The following is a 10,868-nucleotide window of genomic DNA, read 5'->3' on the forward strand; positions in this document are numbered from 1 at the left end:
ATTGCATAATTTAGGACCAAATGTGGCTTAATTGTCTGCCCTGGATACAGGCTAGCATTTAAACATATCCAGCCTTGTGCACAACAGCCATGCCAAGAGTCTAAAGAAGTGTCTTATCTGTGCTTCATAAGAACTGGGTCTGGATAGTGTTAGAGTTGGCATAATCAACCATAACGCCATGTGACTGTGGAGCTCTACCACAACCACAGGAGAGTTTCCACACAAAAAACAGAAAGAGTCTGTGTGTGTGTGTGTGTTACACACACACACAGTGCACAAAACATTAAGGACACCTGCTGTTTCCATGACAGACTGACCAGGTGAAAGTTATGATCCCTTATTGGTGTCACTTGTTAAATCCACTTCAATCAGTGTAGAACGTAGATGAAGGGGAGGAGACAGGTTAAAGAAGAATTTAAGCCTTGAGACATGGATTGTGTATGTGTGCCATTCAGAGGGTGAATGGGCACGACAAACAATTGAAGTGCCTTTCAACGGGGTATGGTAGTAGGTGCCAGGCTCACTGGTTTGTGTCAACAACTGCAATGCTGTAGGGTCTCACACAACAGTTTCCTGTGTGTATCAAGAATGGTCCACCATCAAAGGACATCCAGCCAACTTGACAACTGTGGGATGCATTGGAGTCAACATGGGCTAGCATCCCTGTGGAAGGCTTGACACCTTTCAGTCCATGTCCTGACGACTTGAGGATGTTGAGGGGGAAAGGGGGGGTGCAACTCAATATTAGGAAGGTGTTTGTAATGTTTTGTACACTCAGCGGGAGATAGATAAAGACTCAATGACAGTGTAAACAGCAAGAGCCAGGCAATAAAGGAACACATCTGTTTACAGACTGCACCAAGCGAGGCCAGCAGCCCAGCCACCAAGCAACGTGACAAAAAGCAAACAGTGTTGTTTAAAGGGGGGGGAATTAACTTCCAACTAGTTGCTATTTTCCCCAAGAGGAGTGGTAAGGAGAGAGGGAGAGAAGAATAGGGGGGTGGGGGGGTGGTAGCATTATTAGCAATGTTTGTCAGCGGAGCGCGTTGGGAGTTATAACAGGCGGACTTTGGAAAGACGACATGGGCCTAGAACGCCACATGACCACCGCCGCAGTTGATGAGAATAGCCACAGAAACAGAGAACTGGTCACCAGGGCTGTCCACACAGTGGTAGTGAGTGACGCAAGGAAATTGTTACATATGGGGAAGGATGGGGTCTGTGCTGGTGGGCTTTCCCACTCCACAACACTAATAGGACAAGGACAAGTCAGACCACAAGGAAATACAGATAATGTATACTTAGTTATAAATATGTAATAACTCAGAAGTTGAATAGATCTTATCCCTGTTATGATATCACTATAGTCCACGCTGTCAGACAGTGTGCCTCGTCTGACCAGCTACACGTACCTGCTGTAGCACGAAGCCTGTGGGTTTTTGGCCGTGGGTCAACTCCAGGCCTATTCTTGCTCCCTGAGTCCCAGACAGACTATCAGGCAGAAAGTGTGCATACTTTAACTGTCTAGTGTCTGTTATAACAGACCTACGGCTTTCATCACTGAATTGCTAACTACACTACAATAAAACCAAACCAGGCGAAAGCGAGCACTCCCGTTGCCACACACACACAAACCTGAGTGAAAAACAAGCCGCTCAAATACACTACCTCTCCAGACCGCACAGGTCATGTTAAATCAGGCTTCCTCGATGTTATAAAACACTGGCGGAGGAGGTTTTCACCCATGTGTGTGTCCCTGTAAAATAACCCAAACTTTATTCATAGCGCTTAGCTTTAATTGGCTGCTGTGTTATTGTGGTTATGCCCATTGTTTATCATGTCATGATTGGGTTTCAAGCGGCCCCCGCTACGTAAACAAGAAAATGAAAACTTAGACAAACGAAAAGCGCCTTGGGTCGTCTGGTGATACTGGTGGAGCTCTGGGTACATAAACACAAGTCAGGTGGTCGTTTTATTTTTTGGAGAATCATTCAAATACAAACAACGAATGGGTCTGAGGCAGTTAATCTGTTTGGAAAATATTTCAACTTTAATTTCAGTCTTTCGAAACGACTGAAAAGAGGGATAAACAGGGTGTGTGTGATATGTAACAGCATTGTAATTGCTGCGTCAACAAGATATCACCCTGCATTAATTTTGTATGCCTTTTTTATTTATATTTCTAATGGACATTTAAATAATTGATGGCCGATGCAATCCATTTTCTGGGCATGACTGCGCCCACACAACATCAGTCTGCTGCTTTTCAAAATGGACTGTTCCGTTGTCGTGGTAGCCAGGAGAACATACTCTGCATCCCAAATGGGACACTGTTCCATATATAGTACACTACTTATTGATCAAAAGCAGTGCAATACATAGGGAATAGTGCTGTTTGGGACACAGGGGCTCTCCAAATCTGTTCCTGGAGATCTACTGTCCTGTAGGTTGTTTTCACTCCAACCCTAATCTAGCGCACCTGATTCTAATAATTAGCTGGTTGATAAACTGGGGTTGCAGTGAAAACCTACAGGAGGGTAGCTCTCCAGGAACAGGGTTGGAGAGCCCTGGTCTTCAACAATAATGTATGCTGACTGCTGGCTAGGAATAGCCTCTTACGCTAACGCCACACAAGCGCTTCTCTGTTCCACTTGCTAAGCAGATTTAATGAATCCTGTACTCAACAAAAAAGCGATTCCTTTGTTTCGTTTGACCACTCCACTGAGTTCCGTCTATCCGTCCGCTCTGTCGTTTGTTCAGAAGTTGCAGAATTTCCCCCTTGGTTGGTCGCAAATCAAAAGTGTTAAATTAGGCTTGAGCACGAGTAATGGCTTACAGGGCGCTGCAGCGAGCTACATATAGTAAGTGGTTCAGGTCAGGAGACAGACTCCCTCAAGCTGGTGGAGAGACATTTACAGGAGTGGAAGGATATTTTCTGAGCCGGCTAGAGGATGTCCTCAGTGAGTCTACTGCCATCATCCTATGGATTTGTCCCAAAAGCACCATATTCCCTATATAGTGCACTACTTTAGATCAGTGCCCATTTGGGACAGAGAGAGAGAGACACTCAAAACAGGGACCTTCGGGGTTCAACATTTTCCCTCTCAGCTCGTTGTGTCAGCCTGTCTCCGGAGTGTTGTTGTTCAAACACTGAGGCCCTGTGAGGGAAAGGATGGGAAAAGCACAGTGTGAATAACCCCTCGGAATGCTTTGGATGGGACCAACCAACTGAGCTTCCTATGGAGGAGAGGAGCGATCCATGTCGCCATATGGGGAGGGGACACCGAGAGAGATTCCCCCTGCTGCCTCCCGGCCTCAACTGTCTTTGCACATTAAGTGGAGCTGACGAAGTAACAACCAACTTTTATCCCCTTTAATTTCCTTGGGTAGTTTAGAAAACACAGCGCAGATGTCTCAAGACACACAACCTGCAGGGCTCTCTCTTTGATGAAAGCTTTACAAGTGATACCTCCATAAATTCCCAGATTGCGAGAGAGGCGAGAAACGAAAGAGGAAGTTTGTAAAAAAGAAAGATGGAAAGTGCAATGTCAATGAAATGAAAACCTAACAGAGTTGCATGTTCAGAGAAAACGTTTACATTTCTGCGGCTGGGAAAAATCAGACTGGAGTGGTTGTGGTAGGTTTCCTCATACCATCTCACCAAGACGAGAAAGGAGAACGCAACGCTTCTGAATGTGACCTTACATTAATACATCCTATAGGCCAGGGGTATTCAAGCCTACTCTACGAGGTCCGGAGCCTGCTGGTACTCTCTTCTACCTGATAATGAATTACACCCACCTGGTGTCCCAGGTCTAAATCAGCACCTGATTAGAGGGGAACAATGAAAAAAAGCAGCGGAACTGGCTTTGAGGTCCAGAGTTGAATTTGAGGGCTATAGTATATCAAATTGAAAAAATACCTATCCTGTGTATGGATAAACCTGAAACACACTAAACACCCACAACACTGTGGTCCATGAAGTCTATATGCCAGCGTATGGCCCCTAGCCATATGATAGAGACCCCTTTCTCTGGGGCCCTGCACTGTCATGGTTACACTCCCACTATATACGCTGTCTGTGTGCCTACATGTCTCCACTCTCCACAAAATAGAAAAAAGGCCTTAGTGTGCACTTTGAGCGGCCCAGTGCTCTGCCTGCCGGTAAACAGGGCGGTGCTGCAGACACAGCCAGGCCGCTGAACAGTTTAACCCTTGATCTCGTCCAATCAGGGGCTGAGCTGGCCAGCCGGGGACAAACTTTGCCCAGAGTGGTTAACCTCCCGGCAGCCGGCAGGACTACGTGTCTGGACTGGAGCTACTGTGGAGAGTAGAGGATGAATGCTCAGACAGTAAGGGTCAACACTGGAGAATGAGAGGGCACACAAACAGAAGCTCTACTTAGATCAACCTATACAGTCTATAGATGACCCGTCTCCCTTACAAAAAGCAGCAGAACCACCTCTGACCCCCCCTCTCAGTCAACGCCTCTACACACACACACACACACACGAAATACCCATCCCTGTATCTGTAAGGTCACCTTTACATTCAGAACCCTTGCCAGAGTTAGACCTACACTACCGTTCAAAAGTTCAGGGTCAATTAGAAATGTCCTTGTTTTTGAAAGAAAAGCACATTTCTTTGTCCATTAAAATAACATCAAATTGATCAGAAATACAGTGTAGACATTGTTAATGTTTTAAATGACTATTTTAGCTGGAAACGGCTGCTTTTAAAAATGTTTCTAATGGAATATCTACATAGGCGTACAGAGGTCCATTATCAGCAACCATCACTCCTGTGCTCCAATGGCACGGTGTGTTTTATAAATCTTGGATTAGTTTTTTATAAAGGCTAATTGATCATTATAAAACCCTTTCGCAATTATGTTAGCACAGCTGAAAACTGTTGTTCTGATTAAAGAAGCTATAAAACTCACCTTTTGTAGACTGGTTGAGTATCTGGAGCATCAGCATTTGTGGGTTCGATTACAGGCTCAAAATGGTCAGAAACAAAGAACTTTCTTCTGAAACTCGTCAGTCTATTCTTGTTCTGAGAAATGAAGGCTATTCCATGTGAGAAATTGCCAGGAAAGTGAAGATCTCGTACAACGCTGTGTACTACTCCCTTCGCTGTTCGGTTTCAGCGCAAACTGTCTAACCAGAATTGAAAAAGGAGTGGGAGGCTCCGGTGCACAACTGAGCAAGAGAACAAGTACATTAGAGTACATTAGTACATTAGAGAACAAGTACATTAGACCCCTCACAAGTCCTCAACTGGCAGCTTCATTAAACAGTACCCGCAAAACACCAGTCTCATCGTCAGTGAAGAGGCGACTCCGGGATGCTGGCCTTCTAGGCAGAGTTCAGTGTCTGTGTTCTTTTGCCCATCTTAATATTTTATTTTTATTGGCCAGTCTGAGATATGGCTTTTTCTTTGCAACTCTGCCTAGAAGGCCAGCATCCCGGAGTCACCTCTTCACTGTTGACGTTGAGACCGGGTGTTTTGCGGGTACTATTTAATGAAGCTCCCAGTTGAGGACTTGAGGTGTCTGTTTCTCAAACTAGACACTAATGTACTTGTCAGTTGTGCACCGGGGCCTCCCACTCTTTCTATTCTGGTTAGAGCCAGTTTGCGCTGTTCTGCGAAGGGAGTAGTACACAGCATTGTACGAGATCTTCAGTTTCTTGGTAATTTCTCGCATGGAATAGCCTTCATTTCTCAGAACAAGAATAGACTGACAAGTTTCAGAAGAAAGTTTTGTTTCTGGACATTTTGAACCTGTAAATCAAACCCACAAATGCTGATACTCCAGATACTCAACTAGTCTAAAGGCCAGTTTAACTGCTTCTATAAAATCAGAACAGCGGTTTTCAGCTGTGCTAACATAATTGCAAAAGGTTTTTCTAATTATCAATTAGCCTTTTAAAATGATAAACTTGGATTAGCTAACACAACGTGCCATTGGAACACAGGAGTGACAGTTGCTGATAATGGGCCTCTGTACGCCTAAGTAGAAATTCCATTAAAAACATTTTTAAAAGCAGCCGTTTCCAGCTAAAATAGTCATTTAAAACATTAACAATGTCTACACTGTATTTCTGATCAATTTGATGTTTTTTTATTTTTTTGAAGTGCTTTACTTTCAAAACAAGGAAGTTTCTAAGTGACCCCAAACTTTTGAACGGTAGTGTATATTATGAGGTTGGCCGATAAACTGTATGGGCACCTTAAACCGGGTCATGATGTTGTGGTTACGGCGTAATCCTGAGGACCCGTAGGCTGTGTTAGGCATAATGGGTTCTGTTATTCACAGTCCCAGGCCATCCTGAGAGGGCTCAAGTGAGGTCGCCTCCACCCACAACCGCTGCTGTCGTTAGCCACTGCCACACACACAGACACACCCGGCCAGTTTCACACACTCAGCAAGTGGGTCGCACACACCTGGCCTAGTGTAACTCAGTGGGGGCTCAAGCTAACAGCTTCAACCAGAAACAACAATTTGCCAGTGATCAGTGTTCCTTCTCATACTGCATGCAGGGCCTCATCTACACCACACAGATCCCATTAACACTGGAGGGTCAAAATACAGCCATTCATATTGTAGAACACCATTAACGACACACACACACAGTTCCAAAACGTACACACACAAAAGGTTACAAAAGCGGTGTTTAAACAGACGCCGCCAGGTTTTGGCAGAAGTGTGAATCAGATGAATTGGGTCAAAGAGTTGTTCAGAGACAGCAGTAGAACAGGCTGTTCCTACAGGGCCACAAAGAGGCAGCAGCAGAACGGGCTGTTATAGGGGCACAATGAAGCCATTTAGGCCAGAATGGACACGTACCAAATCATACAAATAGATAAACACATTCTTAGGGCCTAATGGATGTAGGGTGAGATAAATACACACTAGTCTATAGACCTGAGGGTAGTGAAGTAGTAGGCTACAGTGCAATCAGGTCACAATCAGTTTGCTCAGGGGCCTGGTGAAATGCAACACACTGCATTTATCCATTGGATTATGCACTTAACAAAATGTCCACTTTTTAAGGGAGTAGACCGTTCTCAGTGCTCCATCCACATAAGGATAAGTGTTCCCAGTCTGTCGCTTCAGAGTGACATGCTGTAAGTAAGATGGACTTGATGAATGAACACCTCAGGGTGTCGCAGTCCACCAAGTTAGCAGTTACACAACCTCAGTGTGTGCAGCAGCTGGGCTGGCTCCCTACACTACCCTCCAGTTAAAACATCACACACACACACGGCCTCCCTGTGTCTTGGGAATAAGGAACTTTGGTCACTAAGTGTCATGTGATCAGAGTCCCCCGTCTCATCTGTTCCTGCTGCGGGAGGGCATGGTTACTGTATCACCATGGTTAGTGTGTCACCAGCACTAGCAATCCCACAGTAACCCAAACACCCCCCTGGCTGACTATCACACTTCACAAGGACAGAGGGAGTGTTGAGCTCCGGGTGCCGATTGATCATGACTAGGGGCTGGACTTCTTATCCTGACCATGTGACCTGAACAGGAATCGATCTGGGCCCTCGATGCAGGCTCTAACTTTGGGGCGGCAGGTAGCCTAGTGGTTAGAGCGTCGGGCCAGTAACCGAAAAAACAGGGACTAAGTAGGGCTGCAGTCAGGAAAAACTCCTGTCCTAGGCATGGGGAACAATGAACTGAGTTCTGTGCAGATTCAGATTGATCATAACATCAGTGGAGGGAGGACAGAAGGAATGGTATTTGGCAGGCGATGCCTTGGTTCAGTATGGCCAACCAGAGACATTGGGAGAATCTCAATTGCATACTCCTCACATCCTCCTCTTGCCCCGCCTCCTCCTCAAAACCCATTGGCTGAGAAAGCCAGAGGTCCTTCACCTCCAATGGGTTTTGAGGCGGCGGCGAGGAGAGAGGACACGAGGTGTATACAATCGAGGTTCTCCCTGAGAGATCGGATGAGGACAACTGTGGTTGCTGTGAAAACATGTAGAGCGCAGGGCCGTCCAGTGCCTAACGCAAACATCAATAGAGATATCCAATAAGCCACAAATACAATGCTTAACAGCCTTTTGGACACAGCAAGACTCTTTTGAAATTGGTAATTTGTGTCTCAGAGTTGTGGCGTGCAGTCTCTTTAATACGCCATCTTTGTAGATTAGGAGCAAATACAACTGATAGAGGGCCCACGAATACAATGGCGATAGATGTTCTTTGGATAGATAACAGATCCAATATCATGGGAACTAATATACAGCCAACTGAGTCACACAGTAAAGAAAGGGGACATATACAGGGTGGCAATTTCATTATGGGTCTAAGAATGTTAATACTTCTCAGGTTAAAAAAACAAAGGTCATGTAAGACTATCAACAATGACATCCAGCTTCCGAAGAAGTGTGTGATTTATAGAGAGACAACCACTATTTTGCATAATCATGTTCTAGCTATGCAACTGTGATTGCAACGTATTTTTTCATATAATTTCAATACTGTACTGATTTATATGGGCATACCTCCCTGTCTCGTAACTAGGCAGAGTCTTGAGTCTACATGGGACACTTCACGCCACTCTACAACGTGATTTGTTGCAGGTTAGGAGAGCATTTTTGGTAACCTTAACCTCAGTCTCCTAACCTGCTGCGTAAATTCTCCTAACCTGCTACAAAAAGTCACTTCGGTAACAAAGTGGCGTGAGAAGTGTGTTTCCCTAGTCTACATAGACTAGACTATGGAGAAGACTGAACATTCTCATTTCCTGTGACAACCAGGAACTGCTTTCAAAAGCATTCCTTTTAAGAACACAAGTCAATTGGAATTCATTCACGACATTGTGAGAGTTGTCAATGTGATCTGTTTGTTAGAGCCGTACATTAGTCAAACCTACACTTAGGATTTTGACATTGAAGCTTGTGCTCAAACTATTACGGTATGACTAGACAGACGAGCAATTCAGTTGCCTTGCTGTGGAATGCGAATGTTGCACAGTATGGGACCATTTTCATCAATGCTTTGAAATAGGCCCACTGTTGGAATTTGAATAAAATCACTGAAAAACTCAACAGCATGCAGGCTGTCATCATAACAAGATGTAGCTTAGGAGGCCATTGTCACTTGACAATACTACAATCGGATTTGAAATCCACTTCTTGCTATTCATGAATTGTCGATAGTTTTGTTGTAGCAAACAAAGATTCGAGATGCTGCATAAACGTTGTGCAGCTGGGGGAAATGATTAGCGAGGCAACGTACGCAAATTCGAAATAATCGAAAGTGTTACATTTGCATAGCTACAATGTATCCGCTCTGTGGTAACGATCCAAAACAAGATATGAATATGATCAAGCTCAGACTTACGTAACGTCTCAACTTTTTTTCTGGAGGAGATTTTCTTAACCAGCCCGAGCACACCACATCTCCCCCGCTCATCTTTCCTCCTTTCTTCCTCGCCGTCTGGATGTTTGGGCCGAGATTGTTTTGAGTGAACCTGCAAATATTGACAGGGAGCGGTCAATGGAGAAGAAAAAAAAGCTGAAAAAAATTACAATGTCGCATTGGTTGAGATTTTATGAGTTGGGTAAGCGATAAATACCGTCACACCTCCTAGTCTGCGCTGCGAGTCACCAACAGCGACTTTAAGACAGTCCTCTGAAATGTATCAACCACTTTTGTCAAGAAGTGTGTTAAATAGCCAAATTAAATCCCAAAGTGTCGTGCGTCCGTGGTTACCTTCTTCTGGATATGTTTCGTACTCCAAGCAGAATAGTTGCTTGCAAGTGAAACTCGCCGAGTTTGGCTTTCAGTGAACGCGCTTTTATGCAATTCCTTCCAAAGTAGAACAAATATTTTTAAGCACACTAGGATACTTATTTTCCCCTCCTTTCCGACGCATAATTGTTTCACAGAAAGTACAATGCCTTTTCACCCAAAAACGTAGCGTTTCACCGACCTTCCTCCCAGTTTCACTCCCTGTGTTTGCTAATTATGATTGACAGATCGGCAGCTCTGTGTTTTCCCTGAACTCAGCCTGACAGCCTCCTTTGGAACACGCAGGCAGAGGGAGAGGCGGCGTGCAGGAAAAATTAACCAACACACCATGGGACATGTAGTTCTCAATTGTTTGGCGTTTCTCCCCCTAAAACAAATAACCGCATTTTGATAAATTATTTGTTGCACATGGTTAGTATAGATTTACACCCATCTGACTGAATACCGGGGGGAAATATGTCTTTCTAATGACTGAACGGAATAACAAAGAAACTGCATTCCATTGTTCAATGTAGGAGCTCTCATACCATGCGCACGTGGAAACTACACTTACCAGAATGCGCGCCATTTGTTCGCTCGAAGTCATGCAACCTCGAGGACAGAGTAGAAATGACCGTACAATTAGAAAGTTGTCGATTGCAATTACATTGTATCTATGTGTGTAAGTGTGAGCACCAAAACCAGAAACAACAAAACTCGAATAGGAATATTATAATGTAAGCAACAATAACAAAAACAGATCTCTTCATCATTTGTTTTACCTTTATTTAACTAGGCAAGTCAATTAAGAACACATTTTTATTTACAATGACGGCCGACGCTGGGCCAATTCTGCGGGTGCCCTATGGGACTCCGAATCACTGCCGGTTGTGATACAGCCTGGATTCGATCCATGGTGTCTCTAGTGACGCCTCTAGCACTGAGATGCAGTGCCTTAGACCCCTCACCACTCAGGAGCCCAAATGAATGAAATGTCTGTTGCTTCATTGCAAGAGTAGGCTATCCAACCCTTGAAGACTCTAGTGGTGTTGTTCTTGTAGACCCTGAGCCTGACTATTGGCAATTTGACAGAGATGAGTTCCCATGAGGGTTAAAG

General features: G+C 44.6%; 1 long non-coding RNA gene across 2 annotated transcripts; it reads right to left on the bottom strand.

Annotated features, from left to right (window-relative positions):
• Positions 1–2,517: 2,517 nt before the first annotated feature.
• Positions 2,518–10,038, bottom strand: LOC120034945. Of its 2 annotated transcripts, none has more exons than XR_005474087.1 (3): positions 9,605–10,038; positions 9,362–9,491; positions 2,518–3,158 (listed from the first exon to the last, which is right to left on the bottom strand). It is a non-coding gene; the product is annotated as an uncharacterized LOC120034945 (long non-coding RNA). The 2 variants fall into 2 exon arrangements; XR_005474088.1 differs by having other exon boundaries at positions 9,597–10,038.
• Between the last annotated feature and the right edge of the window lie 830 nt (positions 10,039–10,868).

The sequence above is a fragment of the Salvelinus namaycush genome, chromosome 42 (assembly GCF_016432855.1).
Source record: "Salvelinus namaycush isolate Seneca chromosome 42, SaNama_1.0, whole genome shotgun sequence".
NCBI lineage: Eukaryota > Metazoa > Chordata > Actinopteri > Salmoniformes > Salmonidae > Salvelinus > Salvelinus namaycush.